At 40.9% G+C, this 24729-nt stretch overlaps 1 long non-coding RNA gene across 1 annotated transcript; it reads right to left on the bottom strand.

Annotated features, from left to right (window-relative positions):
- Positions 1 to 9080: 9080 nt before the first annotated feature.
- Positions 9081 to 24407, bottom strand: LOC141582243 (uncharacterized). The gene is made up of 3 exons (XR_012515056.1): positions 24256 to 24407; positions 23510 to 23636; positions 9081 to 10380 (listed from the first exon to the last, which is right to left on the bottom strand). It is a non-coding gene; the product is annotated as an uncharacterized LOC141582243 (long non-coding RNA).
- Positions 24408 to 24729: the final 322 nt, after the last annotated feature.

Below are 24729 nucleotides of genomic sequence, written 5' to 3'. Positions count from 1 at the left end.
TTATGTAAGCTGCAAGCAGTAGCGCCGAGTGGAGAATGGGAAGGCATGCGGGGGCGGCACCGCAGTGCAGATCAGAGCTTGGGGAGCTGGGCTGAGTTCACAGCACATGGAGGTGCAGCGACTGCAGGATGCAACGCAAAGCCAGTCCGAGAGCCTGCAGCAGGGGCGGAGGGGCAGCTTAGGAGCTTCTAGGGGTGGTGCTGTGGCATAGAGCCCTCATTGGCCATATTCAGAGGGGAGGGCTGGGAATGGAGGGGGAAAACTGCCTTCCTGGGGCTTGTGACAATGGCTGGGGGATGCAGTGTGGGAGATTGCTGAGGAGACAGAGGGGAGAGGGAAAGGCCAGACAGAGGCCCCGGAGCTGCGGTGGAGGGGTGAGGGATTAAAGCAGCAGGCCCCTGTAACTGATGAGCTAAACAGTTTCACTTTGTGGGCTTCCCCTTTTCTGTCGGCTCAATCTACTCCTTCCTCCCCACCGCCCCACCCCACCCTGGACCCCCCTCCTCCAAATTCTTTCTTCCTTATCATCTCAGCCAGATTCCTCCCCATCTTGGACTTTCCTAAACCATGGGCCCACCCAGCACTTAGTAAATAATAGCTCTCCTTGATGTCTCAATGGGGTGATGGGCAGATATCTCTGCTGGAGTCATCATGTTTGAGGATGCTCAGGATCTCAGTTGAGTGGCCACCTCCACCTAACGACAGTCTGCTCCAAGCCCACAATTCTTAGTTGAGCTTATTCTGCATAAGGAACTGGGCTAAGTCCTTCAGGGAATGTTGCTGCCCTCTGTGGCTTGCAGGATAATGATAAAAAATAGGACAAGAGCTCAGACAGATAAAGCATCCAGCCGAATATGGTACCTGAACACCTCGAGAAAGATGCAAAGTGTGTGTGTGTGTGTGTGTGTGTGTGTGTGTGTGTGTGTGTGTTTCTATAGGTTCAAACACCTAACACATATTTCCTTCCAGCTGATTTACTGCTTTGCAGGGATATGATATGAATTATTTTTTCTGACCTCTAAATCCAATGGGGTTTTCAATAGGGTGAAGGGTGGTGGTACATCTCAGTTTCTATCTAACTTCAATATATTTACTCTCTTTTTGATCCAGTAAAGAAAGCTTGCCTTTAAAATCAGACAGACCTGGGCATAAATCTTGGCACTGCCACTTACACTCTTTGTGATGTTGGGCAAGTAAGCCCACTTGCCATCTGTTTTTGCATCTGTAAAGCAGGGACTAAATAAAAAGTAGGTAAGGAGCACAGGTTCTGAGGTTAAACTGTCTGGGCTTGAATACAGAAATCACCAAATACCGTGTGATTTTGGGTAGATTGCTTAACTTCCTGGTACCTCAGTTTCTTCATCTGAAATATGGGAATAATAATAGCACCTATCTCATAAGGTTACTTTAATAATGCAGTATGTCAATACATGCAGAAAGCTTCAAATAGTGGCTGTCAGAGAGTGTCTTCTAATAATGAAGGAAACAGTATCAGTTACGTCACAAGGATGCCGTGAGATATAAATTCGGCAGCATACATCAGGATACCTGGAAAATACATAAGAATATCTCTGAATATCTTCTTCCCTTATTTATCATGAGTCAGGAAATCACAGAAAAGCCTTCTGTTCTGACATTCTGTGGCTCATAATTTAGACTAATATGAACAGATAATTTTTTCTTTTTTGCCACTTTTTAACAAATTGGAAAGTTAATTTGATATAGTGAGTGATCACTAATTTGATAAAATAGCTGTTAACATTAAGCCAAAAAGTTATGATAAAGTACAGTTTTCAAAAAAGTAAAATCATGACTCACATGCAAATGTAACATGAATAAATGTCAAAAATTTTACTTAACCCATTAATTAATTAGGGAATGAGTAAGATGCTAAAATGAGTTCAAGGAGAATTTGAAGAATACACAAACACGCACAAGTAGGAATGCTGAAATTAATTTGGTAAAAGGATAGAAACTGATTAATAGCCTACAATGCAATAAAGTAAAATGCTTGGAGTTACCTTTTTTTTTTTTTTTTTTTTTTTACAGGATGAAAATCAGTCAAATTTCTACCAATCTACCTGCATTTCTTTACATAAGCATCATTTTCTTTACTCTCAGTTTTCTAAAACTCAAATTCTATTCCTTCTGAGTTGTAAAATTAGCTAGTGAATGAACAGTCAAAGGCGCACACCCTGTGGAATCAGATGACACCCCCACCCCGAGAGTCTGCTAGCCAATGCTTGTCCCCTCACAGAAAACAGCCCCCAGACCCTCATAATTCAAAGCAAATCAAAAGAGAAAATATCTCTGGAGTTAGATAGAGGAGTTTAATTAGTGAAAAGTATACTTGTCAGTTGGTTCTATAAAATAAAGAGAATCTGCATATGTGTCATTATCTTGTCACACACCCTGGATTCCTAGGTTCAAGACCACCATCCATCAGATGTGAGACATGTAGAGGCCACTGAAGTGAGGGCTGGTACCAGAGGCTGCTTTTTGCTGACTGACTTCTCAGAGAGACTCTATGGCCTGATAATTCTTCTTCCAGTGGCATTGCAAGCTTGAGAGAGAAATCATGCCACAAGTCTCCAGGGCCTGTAATAGGAAACTCAGGAGGACTGGAGAGATCTAGACTCCAGGGAGTTTGATGGACGCTAAGCTGCTGGGCCACAGAACAGGGTAACTCTCTCCTCTGACTTCTTTCTGGGGCTCCCAGGAGTGCCCATCACAAGTCCCTGAGCCATATTCCTATTAACGTGTTTAGGCCGGGCGTGGTGGCTCATGCCTGTAATCTCAGCACTTTGGGAGGCCAAGGCAGGTTGATCATGAGGTCAGGAGTTTGAGGCAAGCCTGGCCAATATGGTAAAACCTCGTCTCTACTAAAAATACAAAAATTAGCTGGGCATGGTGGCATGTGCCTGTAGTCCCAGCTACTCAGGAGGCTGAGGCAGAAGAATTGCTTAAACCCAGGAGGTGGAGGTTGCAGTGAGCTGAGATCATGCCACTGTAATCCTGCCTGGGCAGCAGAGTAAGACTGTCTCAAAACAAAGCAAACAAACAAAAAACCAAACAAAAAACCAAAAAAAGGTCAGTCTCCAATCATAAAGCAGCAGAAGATCTCTGTGACTTTTTAAACCACTTTGGGTATAATCACGGGCTAGTAGGGGTGCTAAAAATGAGCATTAGGGCTCCCTGGAAAGTTTTCTGGAAGAACCCAGGCTGAGTCTGTCTCTACTTTCAAGGAAGGAGTCAGCTTTGTTCCCCAAAGCAAGGATCACTGGGAGTCGATCACGTTGAGTGTTACCTCCAAACTCACGCGGACGAACGAGGACACTTAGATAATCAGTGGGCCAAATGCTGTCGTTTCTCCTTGTTTTGAATGTGAGACCAGCCAGTTTCCCAGTCCGCACTGGGAGGAGGGAGGGGCGGGAGAGATGGCAGACACAGAGGCTCTCGGTCTGAGATACTGAGTGATGCAGTGAACTGACCACGGCGCTTCTCTATTCCTTTTGAATTTGGGGGAAGCAGGGAGAAGTGAGGGAGAACAGTGGAGTAAATCAAGTATGATTTATTCATGGGCTGGCAAAGGAGCTCTCTCTTCCTTGCTTGGGCCACATAATTAAGTCTAATTAATGGAAAGTGATTGTAGAGGGAGTTCAGAGCCTATTTCCAGTTGTCATTACCCAAAGACAGCAATCAAAATGTAGATGAGCTCTCTCTATCTTACCCCAGGAGGGAAACGCGGCTTTTTGATAATGAAGGGGAAATGGCAGATGGATGCTGCTTGTGGCTTCCCTATCCACAGTGGCCGCCAGGGTGGCGGTGCAGGATGGAGGGCTGGCAGACCCTCTTTGTGTTCTGAAATGATGCCACCCTGTCTCCACTGTCTGCTGTCTACCAGGGCAGGTTAAGTGCTGCACTAAGGCTCTCTTCTCACACTGCTGGGAGAGAGGTAAGAGGCCAATGAGTCTCGTTTCTTCCTCCCTTCACCCCAACCTCAACCAAGATGAGCAGCTAAGTGGCTTTCCCCAAAGTGCACCAGACCACCGGGATTTTTAGCCAGAAAGGGCACTTTGGAGCATTGCAGTTTGGCAGCATTAGAGATTCACTCTCATTCTGACCTTCAATCTAAATAATTAGAGCATTCTCTACTAAATAAAGATCTGGGGCAGCACGGGACGGAATTAGAAGTAACCACCGGGAGATCCAAGCCCAGCCTGAGGAGGACAGCCTGGTGCCATAACCCAAATGGGAGGAAACAGATCAGCTGGAGGCAGACATCTTCCCAATCTACATTTGTCATTATTATTTTTGAAAAACAGAAAAATGACTCCCAACCAATCCCTCTAAACACAAATCAGCCTGGGATGAAATTGCCAGAACACCTCCTTCCCTGACAGGATCATAAATTAACCCTGGGCGGCAGCAGCTGCTGGGGCATCACTCTGGCTGCTTCCAGCCTGTCCCGGGAGAGCCCCCCACAGCCCCTCCTTCCCCACCTATGTCAGCACCGCTAAATTTAGCTCTTCCAGCATGTGCACAGTTTATATTTAGTGCCTAAAAGTCAGAGTTCAGTGTACAATTCATCAAGTCATCAGCCATCCCTCTGTTCAAGCGACACATCATAGAAAAACCCTTCCAAAAGACTCATTTGCTTTCCACAAGGGGTAGATGCCATTTTAAGAAGGAATTCACTGGGCCAGAGGGCTTTTCTCCTCACCCTGGTGTGTGAGGAGTGCCAGATAATGCCAGGCCTGGAGTGGGGCTGAGTGGTGGGGAGAAGAGGGGAGGGAGCAGGCCACTCAGAGAGTGGACAGCAAACCCTACTACACTCAGTACCTGCTGAAATTCAGGCAGCTGGCTGTGGGTCTTAAGGCCCCTGCTTAACTGTCACTTTCTGACGGGAGCTTGCCTTGAGACTCTGCAAACAAATTAGGAACCGCCCGGGGCACACAATGTTTTCTCTGCCACTCTCAATAGCAGCAAGCAAATCACCAGATGTTGCTGAAATGCAGGTTCCCATTTGGTATGTTCAGGGGGAGGCCTCACATCCTGTACTTCTTACAAGCTCCCAGGAGATTCCCAGGCTGCAGGCAAGGTCCACAGTAGACAGGCAAGGGCCCCGCTGTAATCGCCTGGCAACCTGCTATCTTCTGTCACAGACTCCCTGAGGGCACTGACCTCACATGCCCCCTGGTACATAGTCAGTGCTCAGTAAATATTTTTAATGTATGAAAACAGTAATCTGACTCCTCAGGAAAGTCTTTTTTTTTTTTTTTTTTTTTTTACAACACAGAATAATATGAAATATTCTTAAATTTGCATTTTAATACCTTATAACACAAACATTTTAAGTTTATTTATTACACAGAATGGACAGATTTTCTTTTTTTCTTTTTTCTTTTTAATTGTATTTTAGGTTTTGGGGTACATGTGAAGAACATGCAAGATTGTTGCATAGGTACACACATGGCAGTGTGATTTGCTGCCTTCCTCCCCCTCACCTATATCTGGCATTTCTCCTCATGCCATCGCCCCCCAACTCCCCACCCCCTGCTGTCCCTCCCCTATTTCCCCCCGACAGATCCCAGTGTGTGATGCTCCCCTCCCTGTGTCCATGTGTTCTCATTGTTCAACACTCGTCTATGAGTGAGAACATGCGGTGTTTGATTTTCTGCTCCTGTGTCAGTTTGCTGAGAATGATGGCTTCCAGGTTCATCCATGTCCTTACAAAGGACACCAACTCATTGTTTTTGATGGCTGCGTAATATTCCATGGCGTATATGTGCCACTCTTTCCCTGTCCAGTCTATCATCGATGGGCATTTGGGTTGGTTCCAGGTCTTTGCTATTATAAACTGTGCTGCAATGAACATTCGTGTGCATGTGTCTTTATAGAATGATTTATAATCCTTTGGATATATACCCAGTAATGGGATTCCTGGGTCAAATGGAATTTCTATTTCTAGGTCCTTGAGGAATTGCCACACTGTCTTCCACAATGGTTGAACTAATTTACACTCCCACAGGCCGGGCGTGGTGGCTCACGCCTGTAATCCAAGCACTTTGGAGGCCAAGGCGGGCGGATCACCTGAGGTCGGGAGTTCAAGAAAAGTCTTCTAAAGCAACTTTCCTGGCAACATGCTATCTTCTGCCACAGACGGTAGGGCACTGACCCTGAGGGCACTGACCTCACATGCCCCCTGGGGGGCACTGTCTTCCACAATGGTTGAACTAATTTACACTCCCACTGTGTAAAAGTGTTCCTATTTCTCCACATCCTCTCCAGCATCTGTTGTCTCCAGATTTTTTAATGATCGCCATTCTGATTGGCAGGAGGTGGTATCTCAATGTGGTTTTGATTTGCATTTCTCTAATAATCAGTGATGATGAGCATTTTTTCTTATGTTTGTTGGCCTCATATATGTCTTCTTTTGAAAAATGTCTGTTCATATACTTCTCCCACTTTTGGGTGGGTTTGTTCATTTTTTTCTTGTAAATCTGTTTTAGTTCTTTGTAGATTCTGGATATTAGCCCTTTGTCAGATGAGTAGATTACAAAAATTTTTTCCCATTCTGTTGATGGCCAGTTCACCCTAGTGATTGTTTCTTTTACTTGGCAGAAGCTCTGGAGTTTAATTAGATCCCATTTGTCTATTTTGGCTTTTGTTGCCACTGCTTTTGGTGTTTTAGTCATGAAGTCTTTGCCTGTGCCTGTGTTTTTGCCTGAATGGTTTTGCCTAGCCTTTCTTCTAGGGTTTTTATGGTGTTAGGTCTTATGTTTAAATCTTTAATCCATCTAGAGTTAATTTTAGTGTAAGGTTTAAGGAAGGGATCCAGTTTCTGTTTTCTGCACATGGAGAGCCAGTTATCCCAACACCATTTATTAAAGAGGGAATCCTTTCCCCATTGATTGTTTTTGTCAGTTACATTTGTGTGCAAATAGAATTCATTATGTAGTAAAGAGATGAAACATTGGAGAGAGGGAAATCCTTGAGAAGGTAAAAGGGAATGGAACTCAGAGCACATATATTGGGGTTGACTTCAGCTTAAAGCACAGAGTTTATGCATTGTAACAAGAGTGGACAGTGCATATAGGTAGACTGGTAGATGGGAGCACGTGGGTGTTCTGTTATCAGCTACGAATATAAGATGAGGAATTGTTGTAGTTTGAAGTGGGAGGAAAAGGTTTGAAATTCTTGTCTTGAAGAGAGGGAGATTGAATGAAATATATATATATATAATAGAATGAGAAGGTATCACAAAAGGGCTCACAGAGGTTAATAGCTGTGCATTGCAAGTGACAGAAGTTAGCCTGGCTGTGTTTTTTCTCTAGCTGGGCTGGAGGTTCAGAGAGGAAAGGGTGCCCCATCATCTCTCTCCTTTTCCTTATTTTTTTCTTGCCTCACACAAAGCTCTTGAAGCTCTTAGCTGTTTGCTCCAAGCTTTGAGTTCAATCCTGGATGAGAACTGAGGGTTGAAGACAGACAGCACTTTCTTTGGAATGTCTGCTCTTCCTGCCAGTCAGCATTCATCTGGCAGGCTGGCCTTTGACTGCACTGGTATTTTAAGCATTTAAATGTGTTCTAAGACAATCTGGCAGCCATTCTATGTAAGTCAAGCCACTGCCCTTTACACCAGAGGGAACTTAGGGACCCTGGAAATCCTCAGTCAGCAGAGCCTGGTTTGAAGTACAATGAAATCCATTTGCCCAGGGACACTAATAGACACAATTCAGAGGTCAACAGATTTGGAGCTTTCATTTAAGGAAAAAGGAATGTCAAGGAAGGAAGGATCTAGGATAGGAGTAAAGTTTGGCTATGACAAATGAAACAGGATTTAGATAAAACGGTCTCCCCCACCACCCAAAAATAAAGCATATATTGTAGATGAGATAGGGGATCAACCTATACCCTGTCACCTAGATATGTACTGATGTCCTCATCTCTGTGAGCCAGGAATCATAATAGAAATTACATTATAGAGTAGTTTTATATTAATACCTGAAAGGTACTTGGAACATTATTTGACCAAGTAAAGCTCAATACATACTAGAAAACATAATAGTACTGATAAATAATTAGTAATATTTTATTATTATGTCTTGGCTAGTACTGAGCTGCTTCTTGTTTCTGTGTCTTTTCTTAGACTGTGAAGAAAATCTTATTTAAATAAACAACAAAAATTAATAGACTGATTAATATGGTTCCTGTACAAGGATGGCATCCACATCTATCAAGCACATCACAAATGTGATGTGGAGGTAATGTCAGGTAGTAAGAAGGTTCACGGTTTTGAGTCAAAGACCCCCTCAGCCAGCCCAGGCATTTAGCCAAGCTATTTAACCTTCAAGAACCTTACTTCTTTGATGTGCTAAATGGAGAAAATAATATTAATTTTTGAGATTTTTATCAGAGTTAAGTAAATCAATATATAGAATGTACCTTGAACAACGTCAGGTACATAGCATGCATTAAACAATGGTAGCTATGATTATTGATAATTCTGGTGAATCCTCAGTGGAAAAAATCCTTCCTGTCCTTCTCCAGCTACAGAAATCCTCTTCACTCCTCCCAGGACCAGCCTCTGAGAGGATCCTGTCCCTCGGCTTCTGTTAACAAGTTGCTCATGCTTCTAGCACATCATTTTCCTCCTCAGTTAATTTTGAAAGTCTTTTTCCTTGTATGTCTGTCTCTTGAGCTAGATTTAATATATATATATATATATTTAAATGCATCTATAGACGGCCAGGCATGGTGGCTCACGCCTGTAATCCCAGCACTTTGGGAGGCCAAGGCAGGCAGTTCACGAGGTCAAGAGATCAAGACCATGGTGAAACCCCATCTCTACTAAACAATACAAAAACTAGCTGGGTGTGGTGGTGCTCACCTGTGGTCCCAGCTACTCGGGAGGCTGAGGCAAGAGAATTGCTTGAACCTAGGAGACAGAGGTTGCAGTGAGCCAAGATCACGCCACTGCACTCCAGCCTGGTGCCTGGCAACAGTGCAAGACTCTGTCTCAAAAAAAAAAAAAAAAAAAAAAAAAAAAAATCTATAGACTTACAACTCAGCAGAGAGGCTAGGATGTAGTAACCATCCAACAAATATTTATAGAATTAATCGAGAGTTCTCTCTGATCTCCAACCAGAGAAACTGACCTACATTTAGAAAAAACTCCTTCCCCCTCTTTCCTCAAATTTTCCCTCTCAGAATTTTGGGAACAATATAGAGTAGTGACTTGAACATATGGTCTCTGAAGTCAGTAGACCTCTTCTGAAATTCCATTTCAGCAATTGGCGTAGCGTTGCAAGGAAGGAGGGCATACACAACATGCAGCCAGAGCATAGCAGAAGAGCAGCGTTTTCTAGTCCCACTTGATCTTGGAGCGCAAGGATGGCATACCTGGCTCCCATCAAGAAAAGATCATTGTCCAGGCAGGACAGAAAGGAATCAAACTGTTCCTAGGTTGTCTCGGCTGTTTCCTGCACCAGCTGATCAAAGTAATTAGAGCAGGTAAGAATTTAGTGAAGACAGGCAAAAAAACGGATCCTACTTCCTTGCCAGGGATAGGATATAGTATGTTACGAAAATATCACTTAAAACTCTGAGGACAGGCATTAGTCATCAGATCTCCAGTTACTGAAAGCATCTCAGGCTTGATGTAGGAAACTGGCCGTGAAATGGAAGGTCGGCCAGAGGAGGACCTCTTCATCACTTAAGCTGCTGCTGGGCTCTTCTCTGCCACCAGCTGGGTTCATTTTATCAGCATCCAAGAAGAAAAAAATAGAAGCTATAACACACACGTCAGCGCAGTGTAATGGAAAGAAAAGTAGATTCAGATCCTGGGTTTATCATTTACTAGCTATGAGGCTTTTTCAAGTTACTTAATCTCTGTGAATATCATTTTCCCAAAGATGAGCGAATTAGAGATGATGTAATGCACATACTATGTACTTGCTAACTGTTAACTTTGTCATTACCGAGCACCTGATTCTTTCAAATTAGAGATGCGTAATCAAATCTAACTAAGCATAAACAAAATCAATTTCAGTTGAAAGATTCTGATTATTAGGAGTTTGGAATATGGGCCTCCTGAGACTCTTTGTGCCTGGAACAAAATCTTATGAGTCAGTAAAGTTAGTTTCTTTCTATTCTGGATCTACTTGCTGTACCTCAAATCTCAGCTTAGAATTTTCTTGAGATTGTGTTTAGGGGCATCAGCTGAGGCATGGGAAGACAGTAATACTCACTTGCTCCTACTGTAGAGAAAATCGCTCAAGGGCACATGTCCCACTGATGGTGGATTAGTGATGTCATCTTCCTTCTTGAAGGACAATGCTATTAATATTGCAGCGACTCACACTGTGACTCTCCAGGCATCTGATGGAGGGTAGAAATAAATGTAAAAGAATGTGGCGTATGGTAGAGAAGGACTAAGACCTAGATAGATTTTTTTTTTGAGATGGAGTCTCAGTCTGTCACCAGGCTGGAGTGTAGTGGCACGATCTCAGCTCACTGCAACCTCTGCCTCCTGGGTTCAAGTGATTCTCCTGCCTCAGCCTCCTGAGCAGCTGGGACTACAGGTGTGCGTCACCATGCCCAGCTAATTTTTGTATTTTTAGTAGAAACAGGGTTTCACCACGTTGGCCAGGATGGTCTCAATCTCTTTCCCTCATGATCTGCCAGCCTCGGCTTCCCAAAGTGCTGGGATTACAGGCGTGAGTCACTGTGCCTGGCCTAGACAGAATATTTTAAATGGGCAGTAGCACCTTTAGCTTTGAGAGATGAGAAATACGGAGGTCACTGGTGGGCTTAACTAAGGATAGGAGAGAGAGGGGAATTAGAGAGGGAGTTAGAAAAGGAACAAGAAGAAAAAGAAGAAATGAGATCAATAAAGGAGAGACACATTAACAGAGAAAGAAAAAAAGTGACTTGAGGAAGAGGCAAGAAAAGAGTGACATTATTTAGAATGGAAACTCAAGCTATGGGGATGATCAATGAAAGATAATTAAATTTGTAAAATATACTCAGAGGTCAAACGGGTCCCAGAAAGAAGGTATTTAGGAACATCTAACTCAGTGGTGAGATGTTCTGGTGAATTTGACAAAATTCACAGACAAAAAAATGCATGTAAATTATAACTTCTTTGTACAATTTTATGGCGTTTATAGATTTCCTAAAGCTGATCTGTGGATCCCCTTAGGAGATCTTGTTTTATGTGTTTCTATACATCGTTCTGAGACAGCAATAAACGTAGTTTCCTCAAGCAGATCTGAAAGTCAAAACAAAGAGCTTACTAATATTTTCTTGGGGTCTTCTCCACAGCATGAATGTCATTTTTCAAATCTAGCTATGATCATATTTAAATATTTAGTCAATTCAGGCATATTTTTTAATTTAATTTTTTTTGAAAGTTACTATTAATAAATGGTCCAAGGGTTCTAGGCCAAACAAAAGAAGATCGTGACTTTGAAGAACGAAATTTACCTTTTAAGTGTCAGACTTTCTCAGGCCAAAAGGAAGAGGTCCATTGGAGTCTCCTCAATTGACAAGGTTTGTTTTACGTATACACAATAAATTGAGAATAGAAGTTTCATTGTATGGTGTCATGAAGGAAAGGAAAGACAGTTGTTTAGGAACTGGGTCATCTGGGTTAGTGTAGGTTGAACCCCCTGATTTTCTAGTCCCCCAGCAGCAGGCGTCTGTTATTTCCCCTCTTGGGCTTCCCCGTGGTGCCTTTGATATCATCTGCCATTCCCCCTGCCGCCACCTCCTTTCTCTTCAACAGATTCTGCCTGCTCAGCCTTTTGCTTGGCTATTTTCTCCCTCCAAGTTTTTTGTATTCTTTTTCCCATTTTTAAGTGCTGACCTCCCTGAATGTATTCCAGATTGCCCATGAAAGCCGCTGATGGCTCCTTATTCACCGTCACTTGTGATGGAGGCTTTCATGGTCATTCCACAGCAGCGGCTCCTGGGGTCTGTGTCCGCCCTCGGCCAGTCTCTGTGACCAGTGTCACCATCATGTAGTCAGAATCCTTCACAGCATCACAGTTTCTTCTCCAGTGAAATAGCTGTTGCACTTCATATGTTTACAAAGCTCTACTCTCACATCCAGTGCATTGTCTGACCCTTGCAGTAATCTTACAAGGATTATTATCACACTCACTTTACATACAAGGAAATGGAGAGTCAAGGGAGTTGGGAAGAAGACTCCAGGTCACTCAGTTATCAAACGGGAGAGCAAACTCAAATCCAGGTCTTCTGATCCTAAAGTCTTTGTGGACACCAGTCAAGAGAAGGAAAGTTGGGGGCAAGGCAGGAGAGATGTGAAAACTGGTATTGAGATAAAATGACTATTTCATGCACACTAAAACATTAGTGTGCGTGCATGTGTGTGCTACCATTTTGGTTGAGGCCAGCTCTGGGGGTTGCTCTAGAGAAAGAGAAAGGGTAACAGAGAGGTAGCTGCAGCAAGTTCTCCAGGAAGTGGGTACAGGTGCCAGGGCATGTGTTCTCTCACCCGTGTGTTCTTGATCTAGAGATCAGCAACATCAGAGGAAAAGGATAATAACCTCAGTGATATGTGCAGAAGGACCTGCAAAGGGTCATCTGAGCTGCAAAGCTTCCTTTTCCACGATGCCATTTAGGAATGTGCTGTGCATTGAGAGTCACTTCTGGCCTGTCCTGGTAGTGAGTGAGATCGTTTGACTTCCTCAATGCCTTTTGGGGGGCTTGAATGCCATGTGTCCCTTTTCCTGACTTCTTTATTTTCTACTGTGGACTCATTATCATAATGGCTCAGGCACTGCTTGTGAAACATTCTAAGTTGCCTTCCACTCTTCAGTCAAAAAAGGGGCAGCATGGGACTTCTGTATGGTGATTACTCTCATGATCTGATGTATTAATGATTCTCAAAGCTTAATAGGTGTAAGAGTCATTCAGGGAGTTTGTTAAATTATAGGTTTTCAGTCCTGTCTGTCAGATATTCTGAGTCAGAACTTTGAAATGGGGCTCGGGAAGATATGCATTTCAATAAAGTATCTCATGATACATTTATGCAAATGATTTTTGGATTATGCAAGAGAAACATTGTAATTTGGATGAATCTTGGTTTATTTTCACTAAGTAGAATAATAAGATTTACTTCATCAGACTGCAAACAAATCCCTTGAGTGCAGAAACCATGTGTATATCTTCTACCATAATTCTTAGCACATTGCCTGGCATAGGGTGGGTTAAATTCAGTTACCCACAGCTCTCAGAACCTCTTTGTTAGTCTGAGCTGGGGGACTGCAGAAGACTTGGCTCTAAGTCTCTGGGGTTGAAGAAGAGATTGGGGTACACAGCCAGGGGAGCTGTGACATGTGCTGAGGAAGTGATGTTAGTTTTCAGAACATCAAATTCTGCCTATGCTGTTACATTTTTATATGAACCTTTAATGTCTTTTCTCTGGAAGCAATTTAAGTCTTAATGTTTTGGGTCTTCTACTTTGAATAGGCTCTCAAATGAGGATTCCCCAAACTTTACTTCATTTTTCAATGTTCTTAGCAATCCTATCTAGTGAATTCACATTCTTTATGGTTTATACCAAGCCTCAGTGTTTTATGTGTCAGATATGAGGTGAAAGGTTGAACTTTTTGGCAAAAGCATTAGCTAAGTTCATGATGTGCTCTGAGCAGACTGAATGATTGGTGGAAAAGTACATTTGAGTGCCTCTGACACCCATGGAGAAATGCCTCACAGTGACAGGTACTTCGAGAGCAATGCCAATCTAGTGCCAATAGCCAGGACCTGTCTAAGCATCATGGAAAATGTAACTCTTTGACAAAACAGTAGTCATCCATAGCTTTCTGGGTTACACCCAGGAAGGACATGTTGGCTACTCCACACACCACCTTTATGTTATATTCCATAGAGTCTTTTCTTCTGTATTTGTCTCACTCTGCTCACTCTCACTTGGGATTTCACCCATGTTTATGCTTTTTACCACCATTTAATGCACCATCACATGATACTGTAATTATCTGTTTACTTGTCTCTTTTCCCCACTCAACTGTGAGCTCTTTAAGGGCAAGGACTATGTCTAGATCCTTAGCACTTACCCTAGCACCTAACTATAGTAGCTGTTTTATAAATATTTTATGAATAAATAAATGTACTTATTCATTTATTTCTTTGTTCCAGAACAATAATTAAAACCCATCTATGCCTGCTATTGCAAGAACCAGGAGAAATGGTAATAATAAGAGAAGGAGGGTATCTTCCCATGATGATGACCAGTTAGTTACTTAGACCAGTTCACAAGGCTTCTGTTACTCAAAACAGGGCACTAATTGCATTATCATTATTTCAACTCCCTCTCTTGCTGTAAATAACATGGATGCCATGGGAAAATGTACTTAGAGTTCTAAGCAACCAACTTAGACACCTTTGCTAAATAAGTTTTTCTTAATTAGGTCCTGCTCTTGGTGCTTGTTGATTTAACTACATTTCCATTCTTTGATTTGGGTTCTTTATCCCTAATCCACATAAAATAACAGATCATGGGTCAAATGTAGAAGACAGCAGGACAAAATGTAGAAGGACATCATGATGAAAAACACAAGACCTGAAGCTCAGTTACCCAAAAGAAACTTGAACAGAAGCACTGAAGAGGAGGGACTACAGGCACAGGTGGGGAAGACAGGAGTGTTTGCTGAAAACAAATTCTTACCCTCTCTAAACTGATTGTAGAGAAACAACAGAGATGGTCAAAGTGAGTGTTGGAGAAGTAGATTAAAAAATGATGATAAATGTCGGTGGAGCCGTGACCATTTTCTTGATTATAGGGAATTGCCTGTTTTATGGTTTTGGAGGACTTCTTGCATGAAGAAACTTTAGGAAAGGTCATTTAACTGTAATTAGCTTCTTAGCTAAATTAAGCATACTTTCTTTTTAGTTGGACTTAGAAAACTGGGCCAAGGTGGAAATCTAGCCTCTCTTGGGGAAACCCCACTTGCTTTTGTTAGAAGCTCTGAAAATCTTTCAGATCAATTATTCCCTCTGGGTGTCAGGTATCTTCCAGGGAAACTGGTTTATTTTTCTGAGTGTTATCTGGGGCCAGTTGCTGGGTGCCCTCAGAGAGAGAGTATGTCCATTGCCTGCTCTTCAAAGTATTAGACTAGTGTGTGGTGTAGGGAATGTGGGGGTGGAGGTTTTTATCCTCCCCGATAGCCAGAGGCAAGAGGGACAAGAAAAATCTACTTCTAAATTTGAAAAGTGAGTATTAAATTTTATGCCAATTATCTGTTTATCATAATCTAAGGCAGCTTCTGTCTGGGTTAGCTCTGTACAGAGCCACAGAAAAAGTCGAACTATTTCATTTTCTTCTGGATAGAGAGGGCTTTTCTTACGCTGTTTGACCAAGGCGCTTTCTGCTCTCCCCACCTCGCAGAAGGAGGTTCCGATGTGTTGCTTGTCAGATGCAGGAAGACCCTTTCTACCTCCGACTGATGCCCCAGTATTGAGCTGCCCCAGGAAGAGGGAGGTGATGGAGATGTTGAAGGTTAAAAGGAGGAGAAGGATAAAGAGACTGCATGAAGATGCATTGTGGCAGGCCTAATAAAGTTATATCCACACATCCGAAGCATTATGGTAAAGAAGAGCAGGAATCAAGTTATTTTATATTTCTCCGAAGAACAGGAGTGTGGAAGTAGCAAGGGACAGATATTGGCACAGTATGAGAAACTATCCTATCAGGAGAATTGCCAAGTATCCAGTAGGCTTCTTTTGTAGCAAAAAGTAGCAAACTTTTGTCTCCATGTGTGTTTAAGCAGACATAAGACAAGTGCCTGCAGGTTGGAGTTGGGGAAAGAAGCCTCAAGGAGTCTAAGCATTCTGCCTTTTTGTCTTGCTTTCTTGACATTTCTTTTCTGTGCATTGGGAATAATTGCTTTCATCTACTTGGTAGGAGCTAGGAAGGAGTCAGGGAAAGTTTTCTGCATGCTTTGAGCTTTGACGGTTAAAAGTGTGTAGCAAACTAGATTGCTACAACTTGGGGGTGCTCTTCTGGGGCTTCTTGTTGCCAATTTTAGCAAGTATTATTTCTGATTCATTGTGTGCTCTCCTAGCATTTGTCTTCTAAGGATGCCACTTTTCAGTTATCTCTGAAGGTGGCTTAAGGGGACACTTTCTTTACTTTTTAAGTGTCTGTGCCACCTTTTTTTGGGTGCCCCTTTCCTGTTTCCTGGGGACACTGAGAATGTGTTGGACAAGTACGAATAAATGAAGCAGAGTCAGCTTAGAAATAAACATGCCTTTCCTCTCAGGGAAAAAAGCGTTTGACTAGTCTGTCTAGATTTTAAAGTGTGATCCTTAGTGGCATCCTGCCATCCTCTGTGTGCTGGTGTGGAGTGAACCGTGCCCTCTGCCCTGCGGCACACACTGTTCTTCCTGGAAGGCTGAGCACAGGCAGAGATTGTGGTGGCTACTTGCATGCCAAGGAGCAGGACACACCTCTTCTCAAACATTGCCTGCTCTCCTCTGAAGTTCAGGTAAGTCCACAAGCCTGCCCCTGAGCTCACCCTACTTAGTGCTTAGTGAGAGTTGTAATTCCTTTGAACAGTTCCAAAGTTTTTCTATAATATGGAAAGATTCTCATTTCCCATTTAGGTCTTTCAATTAGTGGAGGGCAATATAGGTCTTTAAACCTGGGCGAGATGGTTCTGGTTCCTATGTAACAATGCCTTTCAGCTGGCTAGCTGACCCTGTACTGTGGATGCCTGGTCCCTAGCTGAGGCCAACGAATAGATAGCCGATGGGTAGACAGATTTAGCCCATCATCATGTCCATCCCATCCTGCTGCTTTGGGTTCCAACCCTTCTCTAAGCAGACATAGAAAGACTTGAGTCTGTGATGTAGCCCTCAAGAAAGAGATGATCTAAGTGTCCTCTCTAATTATAGGCACTGACAATATAAGTGCCTTCCCTTATTACTTTTTATTATCTTTCTCTTTCTCTCATACTCACTCAAATGCGCAAACACACTCATACGTAGAGCAGACTGTACCCTCACTCAGCTCCCCACGTCTTTGTTCCTCCCTTGCCGTTTCCTTTTATTCCTAGCAAATAATGGCATTAATGAGGAAATCCATCAACTTCACATAGCCTGATTTTAAAGAACTATGACTGATGTACTTCAGTGAACTGTTGGCTTGATGTTTCTCTTTGATATTTATAAAGGCAGGTCCCATGGTAATGGCATGAGAGGCAAGTTGGGTACGATGCAGAAGACACTGGGGAATGGAAGACATTTGTTGGTGAAGATCAAGAGCTTACTTTCTGGAAAGAAGGCTTGGTGGTGAAGAGGGATGGTTGTAACAAGGGAAGGGTCAGCTAAGTAGTTATATTTCAGACTGGAAAGCGATACAAAGTTATACCAGGGGAAGCCAAGACAAAGAGTTATTACTAATTTTCTAATTCCTACCTCTACAAAAGTTTGTTATTTCTTTACTTTTGTTTATTTTTCCTAGCTTTCATTCTACCCCAAAACAACACCAAAGAAGTCTCTATAAGTTTTAACTATCTAAATAACGACATGTTAACAATACTGTTTATCGGTCACTTATTATATGACAGGAAATGTACCATGAACTTATTATCTCATTAAAATAATTTACATATATGGTGTCTATAATTGTCACCTTCAAATTACAGATGAAAATAAAGAGAGATTTGGAGACCTTAAATGACTTTTCCAAGATCATGCTCCTAGTTAGTGGCAGAACAGAATTGGACACTTTGATCTTTTAAATTTCAGGCCAATGCTTCTTCCATTACCTTTTGGCTGTTCTCAATCTTTCTAGGCACAGAGGAAATGGTGGTGGCATTGAAAAGTTCTCTAATGCAAGAAGGCACTGTAGAAGACTGATCAATCAGGATTCCTCAATGGCAAAGGAGAGATTTAATGCACAACGAATACTGTCATGACAAAAATAGCACCTTAGACCAATACATTCATTTTTATAACAATATTTATCGAAAATGGAAAAGGCGTTATTCAAGGAGCTAGAGATGCATTGAGAAAAAAGAGACAATAGATAATTCCTCTGCCCTCATGAAACTTACATTCTACTCAGAAAAGATAGACAATAAAGAATTAAAAATTGTTAAGTGCGGTGCAAAGAATTAAAATCAGCCAGGGGGATAGAATCTTAACATTATCAGATCTTAATGTTATCCTAATCTTAACATTATGAGATTTCAAGATTTACTAGAAAGCTTCAGTAATCAAGATAGGGTTGGAATTTATAATAAATCCTGAAATCTGATAATGTTAAGTTCCTAAACTGTTCTTTTAAAAATTTTTTTGGGATATTTATGGAATCAGGTCCCATGGTAATGTGCATATAATTTTTATATACACACATATGAAAGACATATGTCAAAGGAACAGAAGAGAGTCAAGGAATAGGCCCACGTATATACAATCAAGTGATTTTTTTGTGTCATTTTTAGATTATTTATAATGCACACAGCCATTACTTCCTAAGTTGACCAATGTACTTTCATTTGTTGTTCTGTGATTAGTTCTATGACAGCAATGGTGATACTTTTCCCTTTTCATACAACACTTGGAAGGATTTGCACCTTTATAATAGCTTTTGTGTAGAAAAGGACATAGGTAAATATAAGTATTACAATGTAAGTATGCAAAAATAGTGGCATCGAAACATTTCTAATGTTTTTCAATATTAGAAAAATCTAAGACTAAAATGTATTTATTTTAAACATGAGACATAAAGTAAATTAAATTCTGAGCAATAATAATGTTATAAACAAAAATTGATAGTTGTTCACCAATTGATTCTTGATAAAAGTGCCAAAGCAATTCAATGGAGAAACGATAGTCTTTATAACAAATGATGTAAAAACAATTGATATCCACGTGCAAAAAAGACCTCTTACCTCATACCATGTATACAAATTAACTTGATACGGATCACCATATACATAAATGTAAGAGTGAAAACTGTAAAATTTTTGGAAGAAAAATTAGAAAAAAATTTTCAGTGACCTTGGGTTAGGCCAAGGAGGCTGGAGCCCAGTGAGGAGTAGGGAACCAATTATGATAGAGAAGTGGACAGGGCTGATCATATTCAGGTCTAATTCATTTGTCAAGAATGTTTGATAAAGTCATTGAATACCTCTAGAAAGAGGTACATGGTGTTTGGTTATCTCTTGGTTTATGTTTTACAATGGTCATCTTGGCTGTCATTTGGGGAACAGTTCCTAGTGAGGGCCAAGTGTAAAGAGGCGGTTAGGTAAGGAGGCTTATCTCTGTTAGGAGGCTGGGATGAGAGCTACTGGGGCCTTGTATCAGTGTGATATCCGTAGAGATGGAAAGAAGTGAACAGATGGAGGATATGTACCTATCACTTTATGATTTGCAAAAGACTTTCAGCTACATTATCTCTTTTGGTTTTATAACAATCCTTGTGAGGTAGTAAAGATATAATTCCCATTTTGCATATAGGGGCATTATTCTCTGAAAATGTAGATTTGTTTCTATCCATACAGCTAGTAAATGGAAGGGCTGTGTGGGGAAACTCAGTCTTCTTGATACAGTAGAGATGTTGCTTCTTCCCTACCAAATTGCCTCCCCTGGAGCCAGAAGAAATCCCACACATAAGCATCATCTCCAGAGCTAAATACAGTCACACTTTTTGGCTCTTTTCTGCTATAGCTCTATTTTGGGTTAATTTACCTCGTACTGACAACTTTGACTCTCAAACAGTTTAACAGTTATTTCAGACATCTATTTCTGCTCAAAGATGCACTGCTCCTATTTTTGTAAGCCAGATGATGCAGAGAATAGGTAATGTGATAGGAAACCTTTTACCCCTCATAAATCACTGACTCACATCAAACCAGATTACCAGGAATCCATATATATTCTGTCTAATGACATCTGTAAAGATGACAGCACATAATCATATTCCTCTTTGATCTTTTAATAGTATTTACACAAAATAAAAATTATTTATGCAAATATATAATATTAGGTATTTTACAGATGTTACCTCCACTTTTTTTTTTTTTTTTTGCAATAACACTGATAGGCTCAAGTAGGTTAATTTTCCCAAATACCTAGAAAGCGCCTTGTTTGAATGTTTGAATTCAAGTCTCTAAGGCCAAAGGCCAAGTTCTTTCCACTGTAATACTCTTTATTGGAAGAAAGAGTAAAACCATTATGTACTTTCCTCCTTGGCATTTAGTATTTCCATCCCAGCCAACACTAGCTGTGGGAAGTAGGCACGATTCCCCATAAATGTATACTTCAGTAAAGAATTTATAACTCAGAAGCACCACAAAATACAGTTCTTAGACTTTCTTCTAGGTCACGCCGACAGCAAGAATCTTTGATCTTCTCCAGGTGTGACACCTGTTTATTATTTTATTTTATATAACCCTAGCACTCCTTCTCCCTACAAATACTACAGAAACAACTCTGGTATTCAGTGTAAGTAAATTAAAATTAAATTTTGCCATTTGTTCTTTTTAGAGATTTTTGAAAATGCCCTGGGAATTTGCAAGAAAAGTGATCTGTTGACATCAGATCTATAGCCTGTAGCACTGTCAGCTGACAACTTTCCAAAGAAGATATGAAGTAATCAGTGCAAACTTTGTGGAAGTTTGGTTGATAAAAACCAAGAGCAACATTTAATCTATATTCAGCTGGTTTGGAATGTTGACGACACAAGTTAAATATAGATTATTACCAACCATAAGCCTCTTTGGGGGATTTTGCTTATTTTCATTATCAAATAATGACAATCAGTTTAGCTTTGCTGGCCAGTGACTAACTAACCCTAAACCTCTCAACCTAGCTGGCACTAGGATGTCAAGAGCTAGATGGCACTATGGTGTAATTCTCTGAGTTGCTCAATTATAAAGAGTTTGTCTGATTGTGATGATAGAGGTTTCTGGAATGAGAAATTCAGCTGTTTTGCTTGTGTCTTCTCTAAATGCAATTTGGTACAACATAAAACAGAGCATTCTCTTCTGTCTTGCTCACCGCCTCCTGCTCTTGATTTCTTTTTGATAAGCTCATGTGTGTGACATGCACAAACACACGCACACACCCTTTTTGAGAATTATTTTTTTAAAATCAACAATTAGGAGCCTTTCAGACAAAAGGTCACATACACACCTTCTAACTCGTCCCTGATTCAGGAGTTTTCCCTCTAGTGACAAAGGTGCTGTTTATAGTTCATACACAAGCTGAGACCAGAGCCTACTATGTGAATAGCTTGTAATGTGTCAAGAAGGACGATGATTGTTAAAGCTGATCATATGAATTGGGGCATTCTTGTTACACCCTACTAAAACAGGATGGAGAAGTGAGGGGAGAAAGCACTCCGGGCACATGATATTGCTCTAAGAATGTAATTCTCTGCAAGCCTAGTTCTGAAATCCCTGCTGTAACCTGAAACCAGTTTTATCGAAGGGGTGCTGAAACAACCCCTTGTATTTTACCTACTGCCTTCACTCACCAACCAAATCTTGCCAACTCTCCCAGACCTTACTAGGGCCAGTGAGCTTTCTGAAAGGACAATATATAATGTTTCCTTTTTTGAAAAATGAAACCTTTAACCTCTTCGTTATTGGGACATATTGAAGACAGTCTACATGGATGGCCTGAATTACCATTGTTTCCTCCCCACAAAAGGGGTTAATTTCAGAGATTAACCTCTCTATTTTGTGTGACTTTGACAGTACTTTAGAATTGAAAGCAGACATTAGCAGTTTCTCAGTTCAACTTCCCACCACGGGATGTTTGAAGTTCATCTCATTAATTTTGAAAAACATTTTATTTTCCGATATTTGAATCTATTTGCAGAAGTTTAGGAAGGCTCGGAAGAAGTTTCTGGTGCAGGAAGGCGGAAAATGGTAGCCATGCCATGACTGTGCATTCTCATATGATAGAGCAAGACAGGATGAAACTCAAGGGCCAGGAGGTTGACAAAGTGGTACCTTCCTAGTGTGTGCTGCTATGTCACATGGTATCCTGTAGGGGGAGTTAAGCCACTCAACCGCTGTAGATGTAGCATTTAAGGCAATGAGATCTTTTGCTTCTCACAACCCCTCCTTCCTTACCCTCCCTCCTTAGCTTTCCAGCTGCCAAAAATGTTATAAATACTTCATTTGCCCTTGATACAAGAAGAGCGGACTATCCAGAGCACAGGAAAGAGAGAGACCATGATGGAAGAGATGATTGTGTACATGTTAGAAGGCCTTCCCCCGATATTTCCTCTTCAAACTGTTTCAGGATCACAGACACCATTCTCAGCGATAAAGTATATTTCTGAATTGAGGCTAGTTTTATTTAGCCTACAGGGGCTTGTCAAGCATATTGTCTTGTCTGGTAAATGCTCCAAATAAATATTTTTAGAATACATTAGTTATTTGTCGAGTAAATGAGATAAGTTTAGTAGGCCTTAAAGGATGTGTCACATTTGTGTGTAAGGCCTAGATCCTCTGACTAACGTAAGTGACTAAACAAAAGTCAAAGGCACACTATTTATGATAAAAAAAGATTTTACAACAGAAAGTTGTCATTACCACTATCTTTATTCTGGCCTTCCTAACCAACAATTAAGATAAATCAAGTGGTCTATCTTTAACTTTTGATAACGACAAATCAAGTGTTCTATCTCATTAACATTTGACCAAATAATGATGTAATGATGTCCCATTGACCTTTAACTCGGCATAATTTGTCATATCAGCTGAATCTAGCCTTGTCAAACAGTAATACATAATTTTCCATCATTCAGCATATTTTTAGAACTCTTTCATGCTATTCGTAATTTCCAACATTATGCCCTACGAATCTACTTGGTTTTAACACCTGTAGGCCTTTTTCAGGGCCTGCAATGTACTGGAACATATGTCATCTGATTTAGTTCTCACAACAGCTTTATAAAATTTTCAATACCCACAAACACCTATTGCAAATGCTAATAATGTAAACACTATATCCCTTTCTAAACATTACATGTACTCTTGTGTGGGCTGCATTTTTGCATAGCTATTTGGAGGGAAACAAAGATATGTGGTTCAGTTAAACATGTGGTTAATTTAAACCCCTTTGTTCATACAGTGCCTGTCGGGTTTCGTTTGCATATGAAGAATGGGACATCACAAAGGCTGGCAGATCCCAGTGAGCACTGCACGAAGGGAGTGGGCAGGTAAACTGGAGATGAAGGAGTTGGCCTTAGTGCTGCACTACCAACAATTATTTACTCACTTTTTCTCCAAATATATACGTTCAGAAGCTATGTAGAGAAACATGATCTCATGCACAAAAGCATTTGAGAAATGCCCCGTATTGTATCATAATGTGAATGTTCAAAGCACTCCTGCAGCAGAGGAATTTTGCTCAACCAAGCTTTTTCCAAGCTTTACCAAAAGTATTGGAACATGTATTCATTTGTTTATTCACACAATAGGTATTTTTGAGCACTTACTTTGTGCCAGGTCTAGACACTGGAAGTTCCAGCAGATAAATCTTTATCCTCAGGGAGCTTGCTGAACAGGGACATATCAAGGAGCAGATTTTGGGAAACACTAGTCAAGGAGTTCTTGTGACCACTGCTGTAAGGAGGAAAAATTCAAGGATATATGATTTTTTTTCTTTAGATGTGTAAATATGCAGGACAATTACTAGTCTTCAGAGCAATGGGCTGTCATCCTGCTTTGGCTCTTACAAATATTCTTTAGGGGCAAAGTTATAAGAACCACAGGACTTGAGGGCTTAGAGAGATGTTTTTCTCCTCATTCTATAAGCTAATTTGATGCCCCAACACACAACTATGAGTACTGTTTAGGCCTTCAAACATGCTATCACTTTTCCCCCCAGTATCCCTGTATTCTCCCACATCTGTTCGTCTCTTACTCATTCTTCTGACTTCAAATTAAATGTTTCTTTCATGTTTTCATTGATTCTCCAAACTAAGTTAGATATCCATGTTATAAGGTTGCCTAACACTCCATACACCCCATTTATATTTTTTAGCATATCGATATATTTGTCCTATTGCTATTCCTACTTGATACAAATAATTCATGAAAACTAGGACTCTGTTTTGCACATCACAGTGTCCCTACAGCCCAGCCAAGTATGTGGTGCTAAATAGGTGCTCACAATATATTAGTAGATAAACACAAAATGAAGAACATATAGAGCAAAGGCTTTAGCCTCAGGCATACCTACCTTCACTACCTGCCAGTCCTGTGATCTTGGTCAAAATGCCTATCTTCACTGTCTTCACTGAGTCCTGATTTTTACCTGTGTAAATAAGAGTAATATGACCAATCCCATAAGGTTTTTATAAAGATTAAATTAAATACAGAATGTAGAATACATCAAACAGTAGCTGGCTCAGAAGACATGCTTAATAAAATTAATGATAATCATTATAATTGTTACCATTGATAATTTGACTAAAGCTGACCTTGAAGATAAGCTACTCATCTACCTATCCAGAACAAGTCATTCTCAACAAACAATTAAAAACACCTATTTTATTTACTGTATCCCTTAGTTAATCCCCAGTGTTAGGGTGGGCTAAAGATATTAGCTTGAGCTTGGAAAATGGAAAAAAGAGGAAAATTATATACAGAAAAAATACAGTCATAAGAGAAATGGTACACAAAGGCAGCAGAAATGTTCCATGGTTGTTTCAAA

The sequence above is a fragment of the Saimiri boliviensis genome, chromosome 19, assembly GCF_048565385.1.
Source record: "Saimiri boliviensis isolate mSaiBol1 chromosome 19, mSaiBol1.pri, whole genome shotgun sequence".
Classification (NCBI taxonomy): domain Eukaryota; kingdom Metazoa; phylum Chordata; class Mammalia; order Primates; family Cebidae; genus Saimiri; species Saimiri boliviensis.
The sequence above is the reverse complement of the archived record's forward strand: the minus strand, read 5'-3'. Positions and strand labels throughout refer to the sequence as shown.